Below are 23,586 nucleotides of genomic sequence, written 5' to 3'. Positions count from 1 at the left end.
ACTTTTAGAGAAGTATATTTCCAGTGAGTCTGTACCTTGCCAATACAGAGTTCTATTACAGTTCATTCTAGCTTAACACATCTCCGACCATATACTTCCTATCATCAAGACGACACAATAGCAGTATTTTCTCAAAGCATGGGTGTATTTGTATTAGCTGTTATTTACTCACATTTTGACTTTTCTCACCTTTGATTTTCTGTCAGAAACTTTATTTCAATATAAAACATACTGAGTTATTCTTTGATATGGCAACAGACAAGAAACTGGAATTGTGTTGAATGCGGCACAGTCTCATGTAGCCCTCCATCCCTAAAGTGGCTGTCTCATTTCAGGTCTTTTGTGCCCCTTCCATTGTCCATTGCAACAGTTGGGCTCTTCCATCCAGTCACCTCTCTTGCCCCCTCCACTGGCTGCCATATTGATTTTTCAAAATGTAAATATAATCAAGTCACTGTCCTTCAAAATGTTTTTAGTGATTGCTTATAACCCACAAGGTAACAGAAAAACTTAGATCTGCATACAGGGCTCTTTAGGCTGTGGGCCCTGCCTATTTTCTCAGCTTCATCTGCTTCTACTCTCTTGATCCTCTCTGCATTAGCTGTGCTGAAAGGGCTGGTATCCCCCAAAGACATCACGTCATGCTGCTTCCTTGGCTGGGGCAGCTCTTTTCCCTTGCTGCTCAGTGAACTCCTACTCTCCTTTCAAGTTCAAATGTTAACTTTCTCAATTTCCTAAGAAGTACCATGAAGCATTTCTTTTTCTCTTTCTGGCACCTTGCATGCAACTCTATTAGAACACCAGTTATTATTGTTTTGAACTTCTTGCTAATCCAGAACTTTCACATAGAGGTCCCTTAATAATTGCTTGCTGAAAGAAAGAATGAATGAAAAATAACTAGCTACTCAGAAAATATCAAGGACCTGGAATGCTTTATTGCTATCTTCCACCAGGATACTGAAAACCTTTGAGATCACACATATAGTATAACTGATATCCTCATATGGTCAAAAATTTTATGAGCAGATCATTATCCTACACTGGAAAGTCCTCCAAAGAACAGGTTACCTACAGATGGTGCACTCTAGTTTGAAAACGTTGTAAAACTTAATTAATGGGCCCCTTTTATTATGTACATGAGAGAAATCAAGCTCAGAGAGGTGAAAAAACTTTTCTAGAATAACAGCTGAGATGAGAGGTGGGAGAGAACTAAACCGAGCTGTCCAGATACCCAGTCAGAAAATCTTTATAATTAGGTAGTACGATCTTTAGTATGCAAACAAGCAAACAAAAACACCAATAGTTCTTATGTTATTTTTATTTACTTCATTTATTTATTTATTTATAACATGTTATTAAATACCTACCATCAGTATGTTCAGGTTCACCATGCTAAGTGTTTTGGGTACAAAAACAAATAGCATATGGATTCTGCCCTTCAAGTACTCATGCTTCAGCTCTTCCCCGTCTCCTTTCTCTCCCTCTTCCGCTTATCCTTCCTCTCTACCTAAGCAGACTCTGTCAGATGGGCCTCTAGCTAAATCCTCTATGAAGTGAGTGATGGAGGAAAACAAGCACAGAACTGGGCATCCTTAGAGCTGGGTTGTACTTCAGACTCTGCCTTCCAGCTTTGAGGCCTTAATAGCCATTTCACCTCTTTGAGCTTTGGTTCCCAGATCTAGGTAGTCACAGTGATCTCTCTTCTGCCTTTGCATGGGCCACTTTGGGAAGCAAATGATGGAGATGCTGCGTTTCAAAGCCATTGGCTTTAGAACCAGGAGAGTTGGGTTTGAATCTCTGTTCTATTGCTCATTAGCTGTGTGACTGTCTTCTTATGTTCAAAGTGGGGTTGGATTATCCACCTTATCTTTGTCAGGGTTAGCAATACGGCAATAGGAATAAAAATCTGATAATTAGGATATTATCAGTTAATATAAATCTTATTCTTGCTATTATTTTCAGATATGTTTGGGAGCATTTTATCCATCTTAAAGTTCTGTAAACACCTAAGAAATTATTTGTCCCAGACACATGCCATCTAAAGCCTGCCATTTATGAGATGATTGGTCAAGGCTCCTTAGCTTGTCCACTAGCAGTGTTAGGATTTTCTTCCATAATTCCACATCTTTGCTACAAAGACCAGCAAGGATGCTAGGGGTGCAGCAATGGTGGGGAGCCTGAGGCTATGTGAAATGAGGGCTACTCTGGAGTGAATTGTCATGTTCGAAAAATAAAGAATGAGTCAGACCATGCCTAATTCCACAGGAAAGAGATTAGTTGCAGCAGAAAACATGTGGAGTTAATTTGGTTAGAAAGGAAATATTAACATCTTGAATTCCACACAAAAACTCCTACCCTTGGAGTCTGTTGGATGGTTTACACAGCCCTGTTACAGCTCTGAATAAATGTGGTGGGTACTTTACAAAGAGACAAATCAAGATGACTCTTGTTACAGTGAATGCTTGTGTTTTATATATATTCAAAACCTTGTCCCACATATGCAGCCTTTACTGATACGGAGCCTAGGGATTTTTGAGGGAATTGAAACAGGGAGTGCTTTACATAATGTTTTTTGGGTTCCATTTTGGCTAAATTTTGAAATCTGGCTTTTAGAATAATGCATACTTGGAATGAGTCAGAAAAGTATGCTTCTACAATATGGAAGTCAGCTGTGGTTGGAGTAAATGAATCTCTTATTAATTTAGGGTCCCAGTTGACTGCTAAGTTTTTGTCATTCAGAACTTGAAATTTGCTTTTTATAAGAGTTCCTGAAACTACTATGAATTTTCCTAGTTACGGAGATCCTCATCTTCACCACTTTTACTTTCTTTTGTGTTTGACAAAGAAGAATAGAATTTCTTTCTGTCCAGTTCTATCTGTAAACTTGCGCCGAAGCCTCTAACTCCTTTTGACTTTGGGACCTTTTTTTCTCTCCAGCCTTAGACAAACAGTATCCTTCTTCAGGTACCATCTTCAGTATTTTTGTTTGTTTTTTTAAGAACCATCTGCAGGTGATTGTAAAAGCATCCTTAAGGAAACAATACTGGAACAGATAAATAAATTAAAATCAGGACCATCATGCAATAATTTGGCTCACCTCCAGAACTAGTTCCATAAAAATAGTTATCTTTCCCAAAGAGTTTTCTGCATATCTGAAGACCTTAGCATTCCCTTACGTAGATTCAAGATAGTAAATCTTTTACTGGCTTTTAAAAATATTCTTCAGGAATACATTTTGCATTTGCAAAATACTTCTTTGCTAACACTTTGAAGTTAATTTTGTTATAATCAAGAAATGTATCTTTTTAAAGCATTAAAATTCTAGTCTGGTATTTTTTTTTCTTAAGTTCCTGAAGTGTAAAATATAAAGATCTTAGAAAAGTATATTTAAATTTCATTATACAATGGTATGTGTGTATATATTATATACAGCTATACATACACTATACATATATATGCACACATAAGTGATTTAGAAATTCTCACAATCCGAGCTAAATAGTTTTAAATCTACAGTTATATCAACCACAATAATCTTAGCTTTACTCTGAATTCTTAAATATTACCTTAAAAATGGCTAGTTTTTATTGGTGCTTATGAAGCAGGCAATACACTCTGTCCTTCCTACATATTACCTCACTCATTCCTCTCAAAAATCCTAAGTCCTGTGAATTATTATCTCTATTAAACTCAGGCTCAGAGATAAAGGAGCTCAAGGTCATACAACTTTTGAAATACAGAACAAGGAACACCTTGATCTTAATCACTACACTGGCCATTTTTTAAATTATTTCATTAACTATCTTAAGTTAATCAAAGAGATACAATGGAAAACACTTTAGGAACTCAAATACAAGAGCATTAAGCACATACAGTTTATATCAATAAAGCATAATGAACAATAAAATAAAGCTATTTGGCATTTTGAGCAAAGGATAGAAGAATATTATTACATAAAACAGAAAAATCAGTTTGGGATTAATACTTTTACAGGAGGAATCATTGTTGCTCTCTCTCAAGAGTTAGTTAGGAGGTAGGAAGAAAAATCAAACCACATTAGGTTAACTGATAAGAGGAAATGGTTAGTCGAGCTGAGAGTGAGGCCACCCAGAAATTAGCGACAGCAGGAAGCTGTTATCACCTTACGACTGGAAGGGCAATGAGAACAGGTGGTGTTACCAGAGTCCAGAAGTCATGGCTGCCTCATAGCTGCTGGAATCCTGATGGATGGGCTGTGGTCAGGAGTTGGAGCCACAGAGGAATCAACTACAACCAGAGACACCACAGGAGCAGACAGAAGGGGAAATATTCTGGTTTCTCCTTCCTCTAGCATTCCAATCACTGGTTCCAGCCTCTCATTGTCGATCCCACTGGGAAGATAGAGGGAAACGGCTCCTTAAAAAATGAGGTTTCCTGTGAAGTGCACCAAAACTGAAGAAGGGCATGATAGAGCTCTCAAAGAAGACAGTCCAGCTATCCTCTCTCGTTCTCAACCCACCAACATTTAACTGGATGGTTTTGGATAAATCATTGAACTACTGTGAAACTGTTTCCTTAGGTAAAGAATAAAAATATGATGTTCCATTCCTGCCTCACAGGATGATCGAGAGAAGTAAATGAGATGGTAAGTACGAATTCTTTGTCTTTATGATGAGGCCCAATATAAATAAAAAAATTTTACTATGTTTGTATGCAACAAAGCATAAAAGTTTTGCTCTATGGATAAATGAGCTGTAGCAAGAATTTCTAATGCAAAGGTGAATATATCTTAGAGGTGATTTCCAATCCATTTTACTGGGCAAAGCTTTCATTGATGGTTTTATAACAATTGTGGAAAGATATAATTATCTGTGATTAATGCTGTAACTTAAGGTTTTATATATAAATTTAAATTTATCTCTATATAATTATATATATGTTAAAGTAATTAAGCAAGGAGGTGATTAGACAGAGGTGGCTGTGATGTCTTGGTAGCTTGTATAAGCAAACCAAAACTTAAACCAGAGTCAATCCACTCACATCTAGGAAAAGGAAACTTAGAAAATTCAACCACAAATGGCCAAATACGCTTTCCCAAATAAGACAACCACTTAAGCTATAGCCACTCAAATAATTTCCTTGCTTAGCTTCAGCTTCTTCTCTATTAAAACCTTACCCCCAGTTCCTGTCATTGGTAGAGTGCTCCTAGCTACCTTTGGTTTATCACTGCCTGATTCAAATCAATATATGCTCAAATAAACTCTTCAATATTTTAATGTGCCTCAGTTTATCTTTTCTCATATATATATAAGTATCATACATATATAAAAGATAAAAACATCATATATATGAGTATATATATATGATAAAAGATAAAGTAAAAAATATATAAAATACATTATACATACATATAATGTATTTTACTTTGAGATCTAATATGATGTGATGTTTTTATTTAATATCCTATATTATATTATATGCTAATTTAATATTAATATTTTTGGGGAGAAATTGGTGTTCTTTGTAAATGACATGGAAATTTTGATGTCCCAACTTGATTAAGTTAAACAATCTTTGATAACATATTAATAACCATAGAAATACCTCCTGGACAATTTGTACTGGCACTCTGCAGGAATACTCAAAAATGCATAAAAAGTTGTGTTCCTTAAGTTGATAATGTCAATTTAGAATGTAATGAGAGTTTGAAATGCACTTTTACATAGAATCACAAGATCTAGCAACAGCAAATTTTATCCATGATGAATTATAAATTCTGCTTGTACTTAAGTTAAAATCAAATGTCATGAAGTAACTTTTCTCTTTTAACCATAGTTAAATATATTTAAACATGTAGAAACACCTTTAAAGCAAAGAAACAGCTCTCAGTGCCCTCATAATGACTGACCTGGCACCAAACCCTGACTCTTACAGAACAGCCAAAATGACAGTCTTGCAGTTGACTCCAGTAGAAGCCAAAGTGATAACTTTGACTTCTCAAGTCAAAGACTTGTGTTGGCAGGAAGAGCCTGGTTGGGAGAGAAGTTGAAGAGATGGGAAAACCAAGTAAGCAGAAAAAACAAATAAGAAGAAAATACCAGAAGTTCAGGAATATTATGATCTCAAAGGAGAAAATGAGGCCAAGGCAAAGGGTTCTCAGACAGAAGCAATTGAAAAGGAAGCATACAGCACAGCGCACTGAAACAGTGACAAGTTCACAAAGAAGGAGGAAGGTTGAAGAGGCAGTAGAATCTTCCTGAAGGAATCAGCATCTACTGGAATGTTGACTGGGAGGAAAATCTTCAGAGAAGAATAAGGGGAAATGAGTAAAGGGGGAAGCTCTCCTGGAGGGACTTCAAACAGGCAAATGCCTGCATGCAGCCACACTTTGTATCTCCAGTAGACCGTTTATAGTGTTTGATCTCTGGAGAGTAGAATCCAGGGATTAATTTTTATGTCCTTCTTCACGCTTTATTTTCAGATTTTTTTACAGTGAGAAGACATTACTTAACCAGGATGGAAACTTTTGCAAATTTTAAGGTTAATATATATCTTTATATATATATCATATATTATAAAATTAAAAGTTACATATACACTTAAAAATGACAGGAAGTAGAACAAAGCATCCATCACTGTTATCTCTAAAAGTGAAGTGAATTTCTTTTTTTTTAACCTCCCTTTAAATCCCCAATTTTCTCTCATGTTTATAGTATTTATTTCTTCTAAAATAGAAAAAAACCCTAAAATTTCATAAAAGAAAGTGATGCAGTCAAAATAAAATTACATGATACTGACCAAATACTTTCACTGAGCTACTAACACACAAGGAGGAGTTGGAATCCTTAGTCTCCTGTGACTGGGTTTTCCTGAACAGTGGAACAAGCCCCTTTTAATCGTGAAGATTACCACATTATTACCCAGTAGGAGAGTAAGCTATTCTCAGACTTATTCCACCCTGAAGCTCTCTTTTTACATGAATATATAAAATGTAATTTAAAAAAATTCTCATTACTCAAAAAATAACCACTTTACCTATTAGTAGTCACTTGCCATTTACCACTCACCCTCTACCCTGAATCCTAGGAGACCATTAATACGATTTCTCTCTCTATAAAGTTGCGTATTCTGAACATTTCATATAAATGGAATCATGCAACATGTGGTCTTTCATGACTGGCTTCTTTCACTTGGCCTAACATTTTCAAGGTTCATCCATGTTGTAGCATATTCTTTCTTATTGCTGAATCATATCTGTCATATGGGCATACTACATTTTGTTTATCCATTCCTCAGTTGATGAGCATTTGGGTTATTTCCACTTTTTGATTATTACGAATAGTGCTGCCACGTGCATTAGTACACAATTTGTTGCATGGACATATATTTTTATTTCTCTTGGGTATATACCTATGAGTGGAATTGCTGGATTATATGATACCTCTAAGTTTAACAATTTGAAAAACTGCCAAACTGTTTCTTAAAGTGACTGCACCATTCTACCTTTCCCAATGTAGCAATGTATGATTGTTCCAATTTCTCCACATTCTTGTTAACAATAATTTTTTACTTAAGCCATCTCACTTAGTCATGGTGTATAATGCTTTTTATGTGCGGTGGGATTCAGTTTCCTAGTATTTTTTTGAGGATTTTTGCATCTATATATATTCATAAGAGTTATTGACTATAGTTTTCTTCTGTCTTTGTCTGGTTTTGATATCAGGGTAATATTGGCTACATAGAATGAGTTGGGAAGTGAGTTTATGTTTTCTTTATACATTCTGGGTTAAATATGTGATTTGCAAATATTTATCCCATTCTGTGGCTTGTCTTCATTTTATTGATGCTATTCTTTTGCAACCTGAAAGATTTTAATTTTAGTGAAGTCCGAATTATTATTTTTTTCTTTTGTTCTTGTGCTCTTAGTGTCATTTCTAAGAAGTCTTTGCCTACCCCATGATCTTGAAGATTTAAGCTTATGTTTTCTTCTAAGAATTTTATAGTTTTAGCTTTTACGTTTAGAGATGATCCATTTTGAGTTAATTGTGTATGGCATAGGAAAGCTTTCTAATTTCATCCTTTTGCTTGTGGATATCTAATTGTTTCAGCGTTATTTGTTGAAACAACTATTCTTTCCCCTAATGAATTGTCTTTGCATTCTTGTTTAGGATCAACTGAGTGTAAATGTAAGGGTTTATATCTGGAATCTCAATTAGACTCCATTAATCTACCTGTCTGTCCTTATGCCAGTACTACTCTGTCTTGATCAGAGTGCCAGCATGGTCCATCTGCTTCTGGGGAGGGATGTCTTCTGGTTTGCAGTCTTCCTATATCCTTACAAGGCAGAAGGAGGGTGGGAGAACTCTCTGGGGTTTGGACACTAATCCCATTCATAAGGGCTCCATCTTCATGACCTAAGTACTTCCCAAACACACCACCTCCTAATATCAATATGTAGGAGGTTAGAATTTCAACATAGGAATTTGGGGAGGACACGAACATTTGGCCCATTGCACAGTCTATGGTACTTGTTATGGCAGCCTGAGGTCACTAATACTGATTTTAGTACCAATAAGTGGGGTGCTGCTGTAACAAATGCCTAAAAATGTGGAAATGACTTGGGAACTGGATAATATTTAGATGCTGGAAGAATTTTGAGGTGCATGCCAGAGAAAGCCTGGATTGCTGTGAACAGAATGTTTGTGAGGCCTCAGATGAAAATGAGGAACAGGTTATTAGAATTGGAGAAAAGGTGATACTTGTTATAAATTAGCAGAGAACTTGGCTGAATTGTGTTCTAGTGTTTGTGGAAGATAGAACTTACAAGCTATAAAATTGGATGTTTATCAGAGGATATTTCTAAGCAAAGTACTGAAAGTGTAGCTTGAGTCCTCCTTACTACTTATAGTAAAATGCATGAGGAAAGATGAGAATTGAAGAAGAAATTGTTAAGCAAAAAGGAAGCAGAACTTGGAGACTGGGAAAATTCTCAATCTATCTGTATGCAAAAAATGAGAAAGCTTGTTTGGAAGAGAATGCTAAGGGTGTGGCTGCACAAACCATTCGATAAAAAGATCATGTGACTTATAGACTTAATCAGCTATTTCAGCAAAAGCCAGGAATAGAGATGGGATGAAAGCAGCAGAATCACTGCTGTCTGGGACCAAAGGGGGCAGAAAAAATGAGTGAAATGAAGGAAGGCTGTTGGACTTCTTAGATCCTATAGGACTGGACCAAAGAGTTATTTGGCTGTGAATGTATGCTATTCTTCAAGGAAAAGGAAGAGTGACCCCAACGGTGATAGGGAGATCATCAAGCTGCCTACTTGGTTTCAGAGTAGGGCTATCACTTCAGTTTCAACAAGCCAGAGGTCTTAGGGGTTGGACCACCCTGCAGACCCTTGGAGGCTGGGCTGCCAGAGAGAACTGTGGGGTTAGGGCCCCTATAGGGCAGAGCTAAGTTTTGGTACCACTGCCCCAGTAGTCTCTGAAAGCAGGACCACCATCTCAGTGGGTCTAGAGAGCAGAGCATCGAGCCAAAGAGGGTTATTCCTGAGTCTTAAAATCTAACGGAATTTGTATTGCTAGGCTCTAGACTTGCTTGGGAACTGTTACCCTTTTCTTCTTTCTAATTTTTCCCTTTTGTAATGGGAATGTCTAACCTATGCCTACCCCATCATTGTATTTTGGAAGCATATAGCCTGTCTGGTTTCACAGATGCACAGCAAGAGACAAATTCTGCCTCAGGATGAATCATACCTTGAATCTCACCCACATCTGATTTGGATGATGTTTAGATGAGACTTTGAGCTTTAAGGTTGATGCTGCAATGAGTTAGAACTTTGGGGCTCTTAGGGTAGAATGGATGTTTTTTGCATGTGAGAAGCACATTAATTTTGGGGGGCAGGGATGGGACTCTAGGTCATGAATTGTACCCCCAAATTCATATGTTGAAGTTCTAACTCCCAATGTGACTGCATTGGGAGCTAGGAGTTTTAGGAGGTAATTAAGGTTCAATGAAGTCCTAAGGGTGGGGTTCTGTTCTGTCGGCCTCAGGCCTCAGCCTATTGATAGTGGTGCTATCAGCTAGGAATGCCTCAGGCACTCACCTAGGCCTGTACTACTTGTGATGAGCCACCACAGATATTTCCCCACCGGAACCAGTGTTGTGGCTGGATCTGACTTTGTGTTTCTTATGATTGTAAGACATACCTAAGCAGAAAGCCATCAGGGAGTTTTGAAGGACAAGATTTATTACTCACCGATCCCAGAAGGTACACAGCATGCCTGAGGGCCACACGGTGAGGTCACTATAGAGAGAGAGGGTGAGGGCAGACCTGGAAGGCTGCCTTTCTTGGGGTTCAAGGGTGGGGTGCTGAGGGTTTCATGGGTTCACTCCTTGGTGGGGAACTTAAACCATAAGAGTGGGAAGTAGGGTGTGGGGAAGGAAAAGTGGGGTCACTCCAGCAGTCAGTTATATAGGTTACCCTGGTCTTTCTGAAAGGGGAACTTCATGGATGGGGCAGCTTGTTTTCTTATCTAGTTGTTTTACTACTAGCTGTGTCATAAGGATGGTGGTATGTTTCTTGAGATGGATGTCTATGAAACGGATGCCTCAGCTATCAAAATCGTAATGTCAGGCACTTACTTTACAATAAAAAAAGCTTAAGGTCTAGGTACTTATACTACAGGCCCTAATCCTGTAGGATTGGTTGTCTTACAAGAAGAAGGAGAGATCGCTCTCTATCCTCCATGTGAGCAAAAAGGTGGCCATCTGCAAGCCAAGAAGAAAGCTCCCACCAGAAACTGAATCAGTCGGGACCTTGATCTTGGACTTCTAAGCTCCAGAACTTGGAAAAAATAAATTTCTGTGTTTAAGGCATCCAATCTATGGCACTTGTTATGGCAACCTGAGCTGATGAATACATCCTCCCAGTGTGCCAGCCTGATATGGAGCATGACATGAACAGGCAAAAAATTACATTGTGTTAAGCCAGTAAGAACCTGAATTGTTTGCTAAAGTGCTCAATCTACTCTGATTTATATGGTAACAGAAGAAAATATGTGGAAAGATAATAATAAAAGGATACAAGGTAGCTGCCAAGAACCCAACAAAACGAGAGATTTGCCATAGGACTTAAACATGCAAAATGTTCTCACTCAGGTTCTTTGACCAAGGAGGTAGTCGTTATGTTACTTCACGTAATTCTGTGGGGAAAATTGGTTTTTTTAATTTAGAAATTCTTCAAGAAGAATCTCTCAACTCTGTGAAAGGCTGAACCAGGTTTACCAATTATGGGTACAGAAAAGCACCAGCTTTGTTTGTTTTTTAATAGCTGTCAAAACAAGAAATTCAAAGTAAACTATGAACAGAAGGATGTACCCTAACAAGTACATTCCTGGTTTGGAGAATGAAACCAAAGCAGAAGAGTGATTGGCTGAGGCACAGCACACCAGTTCTTCAATCTCAGTCCATACCTGATAACAAAAGTCCATTTAAACCATGAGTACAGTCTGGAGTTGGAAGTTTTGCTTTGTTTCTCAAATAAAAGAGTAAATTTCAATAGTTTTTTCTACAGAGAAGGAATACACCTGACATATTTGAGACTTTGCATGTCTGTGGAGGTTTTCATGTTAACATTTCACCAGAGAAAATCTTGTTTTGTTTATTAGTCTCAATAGGCTAGGCTGTGCTGCAGTAGCAAATATGCCACGAAATTTTAGTGATTGTCCAAATTCAAGTTTGGTAGGCAGAATAATGGTCCCCAAGATATCCACGTCCTAACCGTCAAAATCTGTTGAATATGTTACCATGGCAAAAGGGAATTTACAGATATGATTAAGTTAAGACTCTTGAGATGGGGAGACTATTCTGGACTATCTGAGTAGGACCAATAAAATCATGAGAGTTCTTATTAAGAGGGAGGCAGGAGGGTCAGAGTCAAGAAGGAGATGTGACACTCGAGACAGCTGTTGGAGTGATGTGGCTGTAGCTAAGGAATGTGGGAAGCCTCTAGAAGTTGGAAAAGACAAGGAATGGATGGTCCCCTAAAGTCTTCAGAAAGCATGCAGATGGATCAACATCTTGATATTAGTCCATGAGAACCATTTAGACTTCTGACTTCCGAAACTGTTAGATAATTTGTGTCTTTTTAAGCTACCAAATGTGCGGCAATCTGTTACAGCAGCAATGGGAAAGTAACAGCAAGCTTGCTCTCAGTAACATCACAGCACAATGCAGGTCTGGTTGTTTTTCTTCTGGTGGTGATTCAGGGATTCTGAGTCTCTTGCAATCAGTAGCTAAGTCATACAACAGATTCCTGGTTTGCTGCAGAAACAGGAGGAGATGATCAATTCTACGGGAGGTTTTTATGAGCCAGAATTGCCTCATGTAAGTTTCTTCTACATCCCACTGGCCAGAGTTCAGTCATATGGCCCCAATCTAACTGTAAGAGAGTTTGGGAAACATAGTTGGCACACAGAAAGAGGGAACTATTCAGTGAATACATAGAATTTTTCTAGCAGAGTCATGTATAAAACTCTTCTGAAAATCCTTTAATGATTGTTACATATCTTCTTAAATTTAATGTTGGAAGGGAGATAGCTGCTACTAATACTAATATTGTTCCTTTGGACAAAATTGATTTTTCCTTTGTAGATTTTTATAGGGTGATTTTACACTTTCTTTGTATTTCATTTGTATCAATGAATTATTTCAGAGAAGGGTATGTTTTATAGCTATTTGCATAGAACACAGTAAATCCTTTAAATTGAGTTATATTCCTATTGATATTATATGCATATTTTTATCAATTTGTAATTTTTCATCCCAGAAAAAATTTTTCAGTTATTTCAGATTATTACTTCTTTCTCCTGTTTTTGTTCCTAAATCAGGATCACTGTCTTATTTCTTAAAATCAACATTTTTGTTTCTTTACCTTTGGCATAATCTTTTATCATTTGATCTTTGTCATGATTTTTCTTTACTAACTATAATAATTTCTCATAGTTATCCTCAGACTCATTTAAAAATATTTTCCACAGGGCCAATTGTACCTATTTTTCAAATATAGACATTAAACCCATTATTAAAGTTTAACTTGGAGTAGATTGTAATAAAGATGTTTACCTGACATCATAAATGAACTAGCAGAAGTAATAAATATTTTGGGGTGTTTGTATGAGGATAAGATTAGATAATGTATATCAAAAATTCATAAATGAACCTTCAAGCTCAGAATGGCTGTTGACTCAAATATTTTGCTTGAGAATATGACAATTATTGAATTTTTCTAGGGATAGTGATACAAAGATGAATAGGACACTATTCCTGTCTTTGCAACGCATAGTTGTGTGAAAAAAAATGGGAATTTAAAGAATTACTTACAAGACGTAATATGTGTTTGGAATTAGAGAAGATTTCTTTTGCTACGTATATCCATTAACGCAAACATTAACATGTTAGTGTTGAATTTACAGGAAGGTGGTAAACGGGCCCTGGGTTTTTCAAAACTCCTCAGCTGAAAGCTTTACAAAATCAGTCTCCAGGGGCCAGCCTGGTGGCGCAGCGGTTAAGTTTGCACGTTCTGCTTTGGCAGCCCGGGGTTCACCGGTTCTGATCCCTGGTGCAGACATGGCACCGCTTGGCAAAAGCCATGCTGTGGTAGGCATCCCATGTATAAAGCAGAGGAAGATGGGCATGGATGTTAGCTCAGGGCCAGTCTTCCTCAGCAAAAAGAGGAGGATTGGCAGTAGTTAGCTCAGGGCTAATCTTCCTCAAAAAGCAAAAAAAACCCCACAAAAACCAGTCTCCAATAGCAGCTGAAGAGTTTCCAATTGAGTATAAACTGAACACAACTTCTAATTCATCGTCATAATTTGAAAACTATTTTCATGTTTAATCTCCAGTTTTCTTATTTTAACATTTGTGGGTCTTTGGATTTCTTAAAACATTAAAGCAAATCTCTTGCTCTTTTTACTAATTATGATTTAACACAATTGGCTAACTACAAAGTCTAGTTCAGCATATCTGTAATTAGGTGATCCACTCCCACTAATTTTATCAAAGGTGCCAAATTTTTCTCTGAATCATATGGATAAATATTGACGCGTGATTTCAAAAAATTTCTAATTTTGTTTTGACACATCCTGTTTTTTCATATGGAATATATTACAGAACTTGAAACCAGTATTAGGATGATTATTACCTCTTGCAACCAAGGGAGTATTTATATAATAAAAATGTCAGGATTTAAACAAAAAAAAGTCCTAAAGGACTTAAATAAAGCAAATTTTCAATAACCTTTGCAATTTTACTCTACACAGGATTATTTTTCAGGATAATTGAAATTAAGTCAAAGAAAACATTTTATAATCATATGAATAATATCTATTCCTCTTTTATTTCTACAGATTGCACTATTTAGCCATTATGATGTCTATTAGCTAATGATTGATGATAGCAAATGGCAGAAATCAGGTTTAATCATTTTAGATTTTTAATATCCAAAATAATTATGTAAGTGAAATTGATAAAATTAATAGTTGTTTGGGTATGACAGTTTATATCCAATCAGGGTTTCACAAGTTTCAAAGCAATTAAATATTATTATGTCATTTTATCTTTACAACCATTCTATGAGAAAGATAAGAAAGATGTTATAATTTCTATTTACACAATAGCCAACTCCTGCCCAAAGAGTTAAAGCAACTTAGCCCAGATCATAAACAAGCTAGTTTTAGACTTGGGAATAGAACTACTTTTGGTTATTCAAATAAATAAAATAAATCCCATTAGTCTTTGGCAAAAGTATGCCCAGAGAATTATATAAAAATACATAAAGTAATTTTGTAAACAAAAGACAATTCTGTCAAATTTATTCACCAAACAATGTTCTCAATTTACCTCATTATTCTGATTCCATTGTTACTTCCTCATTACAGGACAAAGTCATCTTTCAACCAAGCTTCTTGCAACTAATTTTTATGTAAAACTCCAAGGGGTTCAAATTAGCTCAGATTGGGTTACATGTTTTCTATATGTGCATGTTTAACCATAAGCAACTGTAATACTGCTTTTCCCTAAGTGCTTATACTATTTTATGTTCTCATCAGCAATGCATGAGAAATCCAATTCTTTCGTATCCTTACACTTGGTATTGTCAATTTTTTATATTTTAGCCATCTTATTAGGTTTTTCTTGTTATCTCATTTAAGTGTTGATTTGCATTTCTCAGATGAGTAAGGATGTTGAGCATCTTTTCAAGTGTCTGTCTCTTGTATATCATCTTTTGTGAATTGTCTTTTAAAATTTTTGGTCTATTTTTTAAAAACTGAGTTTGTTTTCTTATCATTGAATTTTAAAGACTTTATATTTTACAGATGCAAGTGCTTTGTCAAACATATTTGACAAATATTGAAAATATTTTATCCCAGTCTATGGCTTGTCTTCTCATTTTGTAACAGCATATTACACAGGACTGAAATCTTTAGTTTTGATTAAGTCTAATTTATCTTTTTTATTGTTGTCTTCTTTTGTGGGTTTGTACTTTTCATGCCCTCCCTAAGAAAGCTTTAAGAAAGATTTGACCAGAAAAAGAAACTCTCCAAATATCATAGAGTACTTAAATTGCTCAGTATTTGAGTCTAGATTTCTTGGTATGTATAAAAAGAAAAAAGATATATACGGTAGCAACTATTTAATCTCACAATGTTAATCCTTTGTTTCTTCTTAAGTAAAATCTTTTTCACAAGCAATTTATACTGCAGTAAACATCTATGTTTATTTATATAGGAAGTGTTTATTTTTCAAAGAAAGTGAACTTTCATCTTTTCTCATGTATGTCATGGAGAACCTGATGGTTTCTTGAATGGTGGAAGTGTATTGGTGCTATTTTGATCAGTTCAGACTCAAACATTGTACTGTACATTACCCATGCAAACTAGTGCTCTTAAAGAATGTCACAGTCACCAGACAGCAACATCCAAGTCGGAATAATGCCAGGACCACAATGTGCTTCACAATTCTGCACACACGAACTGCTATGATGGCTGCTGAGAGCGGTAAATGGTTGTAAATCTCCCAGGCTTTAAAAGATGGTAATCAATCACATCAACAATGAAAAGTGTGTTTCTGTGGTATCTATCTTATTCAGATCGCCAGAAACTTGGCTACATTTCAGCTATGGGAGTGTTTTTCTGAAGTGAGACTAACTCCAAACCTTTCCTCTTTAGGAGTATTAAAATGAGTACAACCCTCTCTAAAATAAATTAAAAAAACATTTTCTTCAGTTATGCTGACTCCTCCAACAGCACTTTAGTTTCTGTTTCTTTATTTTTTTTGGTTCATTTGCTTTTGTAGAGTATAGGTGGAATACCAAAGGGATCCAGTATGGGGAACATTTATGAAATTGAAAATAACAGTCAACCCCATTTCCATAGTGAAAAAGGGAAACAAGTTTGCCATGGGAATTTATTCTTAGTGGTTTTGCTCTCTTCTGTGCATCAGGCAGGCAACTCATAGAAAGTTAAAGTCCCTCTTCCCTCCAAGAACTTTTATTTGTGAACCCATATTCAATGGTTAGCATGAAATCTGTTAGAATATGGCACTTCCTAGGGGTATGGGAATCCCACAATAATGAAATCTTTGGAGTGGTCATACATTATCACATCAAACCAACGTTAAAGATTGCACTGTTTTTTAAAAATAATTTTCTATAAAGTGTTGGGTCAACCATGGATTCTTATAGGAGAACTTGAAGCAGGGATTTTATTGAGGTTTCTCGTGATTGTTCTAGCTTAGTTATCAATTGGCTTGGTGTTAAGGAGGGCTAGATTGCTGGAAGATACCTTCTATATGGATTTTCGGGCCATACTCTAAAAGTACAAAATTTATACTCATAATAAAAGGTGGTTAGCAATGATCCATTCTGATCCCTATTATTGCTTTATTTTTTCTGTATTTTGCTATTACCAAATGAAATCAGGATGCAACATTTGCTGAGGAGCCTGATTGTGTGCTCTTCCTTTCCTATGCAGAATCAAGAAGCTACAGAGAAAAAGCAGCCTTTAAATTCCACTCTAATTTTTCATTTTCAATAATTTCCTTATTCACTGATGGCTCAGATGCACCATGGACTCTCCTACCATAATGATTTTGCTCATGCTCCTTTCTCGCCTTGTAACCCTCCTATGACCAGGAGCCATATGAGTAACTTATGAGCTTTGACCCTTGTATTAAATGGCCCATCTCAAAGAGGCATTTCTTTATCACCATATCTTAAGAAGTTTTGCTTCCCTATTATTCTGTTTCTCGATAACTTGTTCATTTTTACAATTTTGAATTATTTATTTGTTTGTTTGTTTTCCAAAAGTGAAGTTGTGTAGTAGGGAGCTGACTGGATGGGTCTAAATACCAGGTAGACCTGAAATGTGAAACTGGGCTCAGGAAAGGAATACAGAAGTTCAACATCCAAATGCCACTTAGAGGAAGAGTCATTCATAAAGAAGACAAAGAAAGAGAAATCCAAGAGAAGATAAAGCAAGATAATATGACCTTGTAGCATCCAAAAAAACAGCCATTCACAGGATTGAAGCTGAGTGTTGATTACATCCTAGAACATGCTGATCACACCCAGGTTCCACCCACCTTTAGGTGACTTCTACTACTGGGCTAAACATCACTATGTCATCTCTTAGAGTTGCTCTTATGGTTGTGTTTATCGTGCTCGCCATTTCATATTCTCATCAAATATTCTCTGGAAATGTAGATTTCTCAGTGTGAACACAGTTTATGCAGACACCAAATTCTTTTAGAAGTGCATATTGCATTATTTCCCTGATACCAAAAATACACATAAATATACAGGGTTTTTTTTCTTTATTATTGAGGAAGATTAGCCCTGAGCTAACATCCACCACCAAGCCTCCTCTTTTTATTGAGGAAGATTGGCCCTGAACTAATATCTGTGCCCATCTTCCTCTGTTTTATATGTGGGATGCCTGCCACAGCATGGCTCCATAAATGGCGCATAGGTCTGCACCTGGGATGCAAACTGGTTCACCCTGGGCCAGAAAGCAGAGCTTGTGAACTTAACTGCTATGCTAACAGGCTGGCCCCAACAGGAAATTTTTTATTATCAATATTTTACTCAAGAGGTAAATTTAAAAAGGATAAAATATTCTTGTATAAAAACTTTAACTGTGATGAGGAGTTATATAAACATTTATTCATGAATTTAATGATAATAAGTTAGTAGAATGTGAATTACCTGAATCTAGTGTATCTTTTTAATATATTTTATATTTATATGCTCCATGAAGTCAGTGAGATTCAATTTCTTCTTTTATTCAACCATTAGAATTTTGAAAATTTGATCTTGAATACAATGTTTCTCATGATGAAGCCAAAGGTAAACAGCATTTTCTGCACCCCAAATTGAGCTGATTTGGTTGTTGCTGTATTCATTGACTTTTTCCCTTTCTTATTACTTTAATATTACAGCAGCAGTTATAGCCCCACATTTTAAGGGAAAGAAGTTAATCTTGGAATCCTAAATGAAAATTTTAGAAGTCACATATCTTTACATGGGCACTAAAACCACTTGGTAAATTAAAGCTTAAATCTTGTCATCAAAACTAATATTTCTATAGCTTCTCAGAAATATAATTGCCAAATTATTTTTGGCTTCGTGAAGGTTTTTGTGTATGCTTATTACTAAAAATAGGGTCAAAAAATGTAAGAGTTTGGGTTTCATTTTAAATGAGACTTAAACGTAAGAAACACAATCTCTACTCAACAGCTACAGAAACACAATCAGGCCATCCCTGTTAAATTAATTTGAAAACTAGGTTTGAATTTACATATTTGGGAAATCAAAACTCATGGAAATAGTAACCACGCCAGGGTAAGCTATGGCAGGTTTATGTTTAATTTTTTTTCTTTTCAGATAAACTTACAAAGTAATCCGAAGGAGAGTGAAAGGACAGAAAGATGGTGAATTAATAAAAATTATATTAGAACATTCTCATGTGTTCATATCACAATAGGAAACTGTTTTGCTCCCTTAGAGCCCTAATCTTCAATGATTTACTCCCTAAATGAGCCTCTTTAATTTTTTATTGCCTAGAGCCAGAGTTTTTGGTAACTTTTCCATGTGTTTTGTTTTTCTTTACATTTCTTCTTAGCAGGCATAATCAATATATCTAGAACACTTGCATTCTGAGAATATTAATTCTGAAATAGAAATAAAGTTAGTTAATCCTCCTAGCTCTGCTTAACTTTGTGATGGAAACCTGAAACTTTATAACTGTGGTAATGTGTAGACCACTCTCCCCCAGACTTTTGAATGGGCTCCAGAAAGAAGGGCCAAAAGTTTTCCGTGTATTTTACATAACAGACTAATTTGCTTAGGCGATAAGGTCTCTGAAAATACTTGGAGAATCATTGAACCTGGATTCTCTGAGTCTTGGCTTTGTGAGTTTCTTAGTTACGGTACATTTTCAATCCTGCGGATTTGTAGTGCTGGCCGGTTAAGTCCACGATCATGTTTTCTCCGTTGTTGTTTGAAAGACTGGAATGAGGTGGAGACTTAGTGAGCTTGTCTTTTTTCTCCTAAAACTGGGAGACGTTTGTAGAGTAGTGCTAAGCCATTCACCCTCCATGAAGATTTGTGTTTTCTAGAAAGGAACGTCATGGTTAACTAAGACTCGTTGTCTTGTAATTTATTTGAACTCATAAGCGTATTGTTTAAGGATAATTCTTATTCTTCGTAGAGCCAGTATCAATACACTGGAAAAAACGGAGGACTCTGTTATTGATGATATCTAAAAACAAAATAATATTTATATATTCAGGCGTAGCTAATTCTGAGAACAAATGGGAATGAAAATATCAACTGTATTTTTTCAGGGTATACATATATATGCCATCAAAATTGTCTGAAATGAAAGAGAATCTGTTATATGTGTTCTGCTGTTGTTAGCAAATAGAAACATCTTAGCATTTTTAGGACATTTAAGATGTGCCTGAAGTTATTATCAGTTTTACAACACATGATATGGTTTTTTCTCAAAATAATTTTAATGTTTTTTTCTGCATTCTCAGATTCATATCTTCCAAAATTGACAATTTTGCGTAATTGTATTCAAATGACTGTAAAGGACTCTGCAGGGTTGACGAATTACTCATAGAATCTTTAACTTACACCTCACATAACACGTTGAATAAAAGCAATCAAAATAATTTTTTCTTTTCCTTTCTGTTCACAGGGCACTTAGAAAGAAATGTATTGTAATTATGTAAAGCTTGATGTTTAGAGTCTTTAACATCCTTTGACTTTTCCCCTTTATTTTTAAAATTTCATATTCTTATAATGTTTGTATTTTAAAGTAAAAGAAAGCTCTCCATACTCAGTAGCGACAATGACGTAACACATGCGATTGAAGAAAATCTTTTACTCCTTAAGTTGGGAAAGTCATTTGTAGCTTCCAATTATACCACTCGGATCATTAGCAGATAATAATACACAAACATATTGCATACTTTCCAATCACTTGAACCAGTTTATCTTTTCATTAGTAAAATGCCATCATGCATCGTCTGCCAAATCCTCATCTCTGGAAAATATCTGTGTCAGGCCAACTTCACCTCACAAAACTTTAACAAGAAATTGCAGAACTTGGCTGTTTTGAAAGACTTCAGTTGCTCTCTGGTGTCTTTTGTGATTTTCTGCTTTTGACATTTTTCTTGAAAAGAGAATATGCCTCTAAAGAATTAAATTTTAAAAATATATCGACAAATTTTTAGTATGGTACGTATAACTTTCAGAAGATAGTCACATCTCACCATCAAATTATGGATTTAAAGATTGCAAAAGAATTTAAAATTGTAGCTTATTCTTTATAAGTATGGATTAGAGGAGCAAAATATAAGAATTTTTTCCCCGTATACAGACGCCTAAAATCAGAGTAACTGCTATCACTACCACACACTCACACACACACACACACACACACACACACACACACACACACACACGCATAAGATCAAAGAACAGGTTTTTAAACAAGGGCAACAATGTAACAGCTGTAACACTGTCCAGAGGAGATATTTTTGGAGGATGGTTTATCAGTTTAACAATGTAGTTTGGGATAATCTGATCTTGACACTTTCAATATCATTCCTCTTAATGACATTAGTTGGTCTTTCTACTTCAATTCCTTCCAGATGCCTATTTATACTAAGGAGCACTGCTTTTATTTAAACAAAGGAGATTTGCTTAGAAGAAGAATTTAAGCCACCTGCCCTAGGCCCGCTCTTTCTCATGTAGCTTAGTGCTCAGGAATAATATGATTCTTTTGTTTTAATTCTTGAAATATCTGGATAGAAGTAATCGTGCCCAACCCTCCAGCCCTTCAAGGGTTGCTTGCTTATATTTTTCCCATTAAAACTAAAACTCAAACTCCAGGGGCTGGCCCCATAGCCAAGTGGTTAAGTTCACTCTGCTTCCGTGGCTCAGGGTTTTGGTGGTTCGAATCCTAGCTGCGGACCTAGCTCTGCTCATCAAGCCATGCAGTGGTGGCATCCCACATAGCAGAAGTAGAAGGACCTACAAGTAGAATACACAACTATGTACTGGGGGGGCTTTGGGTAGAAGAAGAAAAGAAACCCCATAAAACTGTGTGTGTGTGTGTTTTATAGGGGTTAAACTGTATATAAGCATAAAGTCTCCCTGTTAAGCTGCTGTTTTGCTAAAATACACTGCCCTAGCAGCATAAAACTATACTCTCCTCAACTGAGAATAGATTCTGAACAATCAGGGGTCTACTGCCCACACTTTTAGAAATACTGCATCATTAATGATTCTATAGAAGAGTATGTTTCTGGCAATCTTCATGCTTCACTTTTTCCTCTTAGTAACAGAACCCCCAAGTATTAACCAGAACACATCTTTACCCAACTTAAGACTATGTTTACCAACCTCTCTTGCAGATAGGTATGATCACATAACTAAGTCCTGGCCGATAGCTTAAAAACAGAAATGGTGTGTGAAATTGAAATGTCATGTCTTTAAAAGACAGCTTCTTACTCTATTTTATCTTTCCTCCTTTCTGCTGGTGGGAGGCCATCTTTGAAGAGGTAGGCAAATGCCTTATGCTAAGGGAGTGACAGAGCAACCCAAATGAAGAAACTATGATTCTCAGGTGATATACACAGAAGAGTGTCTATTAGATCTGGCTAAGTTTAGTATATTCTAACTTACGTAGTCAACCTTTTTAATTGTGAATATTTTCAAAGACAAGGAAAAGTATAGAGAAAATCTAACAAACATCCACGTATGTACTACCCAGAATTAGCAAAAGTTAACTTATTATTAAATAAAATAAAACAATGCACTATAAATAATTTATCTTTCTTCCCTTCTTAGAAGTAATTGCTGTTTGAATTTAGTGCATATCTTTCCCATTTGTATTTTTATAAGCGTACTGCAAGTATACGTATCCAACAAAAACACAATATTTTTACTGCATTCAGAAGTTTTATATAAATGATATCACATGATAGACTGGATTCTATAACTTCCTTTTTTTACCCAGTAGTGTGTTTAATTCATTTACTTCTATTATGCTTAGAGATATATTTTGAATCTATTTGCTATGCCTTTGTGTGTTTTTTACTTAAAAATTATTTTTTAATTTAATTTTATTTTACCACTTTCACCCTTCTTGCTCCCCACTTCACCTCTGGTAACTGCCAATTTGTTCTCTGTGCCTATGTCTGCTTGTTTTTTATCTTCCACATATGAGTGAAATCATATAGTATTTGGCTTTCTCCATCTGACTTATTTTGCTTAGTGTAATATCCTCAAGGTCCATCCATGTTGTCACAAATGGCAAGATTTCATCTTTTTTATGGCTGAGTAGTATTCCATTGAATATCTATACCACATTTCTTTATTCACTCATCTGTTGATGGGCACTTAGGTCATTTCCAAGTCTTGGCTATTGTGAATAATGCTGCAATGAACATAGGGGTTCATATATCTTTTTGAATTAGGGTTTCTGCGTGCTTTGGATAAATACCCAGAAGTGTTATAGCTGAATCATATGGGAGTTCTATTCTTAAGTTTTTGAGGAATGCCCATGCTGTTTTCCACAGTGGCTTCACCACTTTGCATTCCCACAAACAGTGTATGAGGGTTCCCTTTTCTCTGCATCCTCTATAACACTTGTTATTTATAGTTATTACTTAATAATAGCCATTCTGAAGGTGTGAGGCAATATCTCATTGTAGCTTTTTGGTTTTGGGGGGGTTTTTGGTGAAGAACATACACCCTGAGCTAACATCTGTGCCAATCATCCTTAATGTTGTATGTTGGATGCCTCCACAGCATGGCTGATGAGTCTAGTAGGTCCACACCCAGGATCTGAACCTGTGAACCCAGGCTGCCAAAGCTGAGTGCATGGAACTTTAACTACTCAGCCATGGGGCCCGCCCCCAATCTCATTGTCATTTTGATTTACATTTCTCTAATAATTAGAGGTGTATTTTGTGTGTTTTTGTTTACTTTAATTTCCTTTGCTTTTTACAAATACTAACTCATCTCCT

The 23,586-nt window shown here is 36.0% G+C and overlaps 1 long non-coding RNA gene across 1 annotated transcript; it reads right to left on the bottom strand.

Moving 5' to 3' along the window:
- Positions 1 to 1,331: 1,331 nt before the first annotated feature.
- LOC138920914 (uncharacterized) lies at positions 1,332 to 6,244 on the bottom strand. The gene is made up of 3 exons (XR_011432919.1): positions 5,888 to 6,244; positions 4,180 to 4,370; positions 1,332 to 3,043 (listed from the first exon to the last, which is right to left on the bottom strand). It is a non-coding gene; the product is annotated as an uncharacterized lncRNA (long non-coding RNA).
- Positions 6,245 to 23,586: the final 17,342 nt, after the last annotated feature.

The sequence above is a fragment of the Equus caballus genome, chromosome 26 (assembly GCF_041296265.1).
Source record: "Equus caballus isolate H_3958 breed thoroughbred chromosome 26, TB-T2T, whole genome shotgun sequence".
NCBI classification, from domain to species: domain Eukaryota; kingdom Metazoa; phylum Chordata; class Mammalia; order Perissodactyla; family Equidae; genus Equus; species Equus caballus.
The sequence above is the reverse complement of the archived record's forward strand: the minus strand, read 5'-3'. Positions and strand labels throughout refer to the sequence as shown.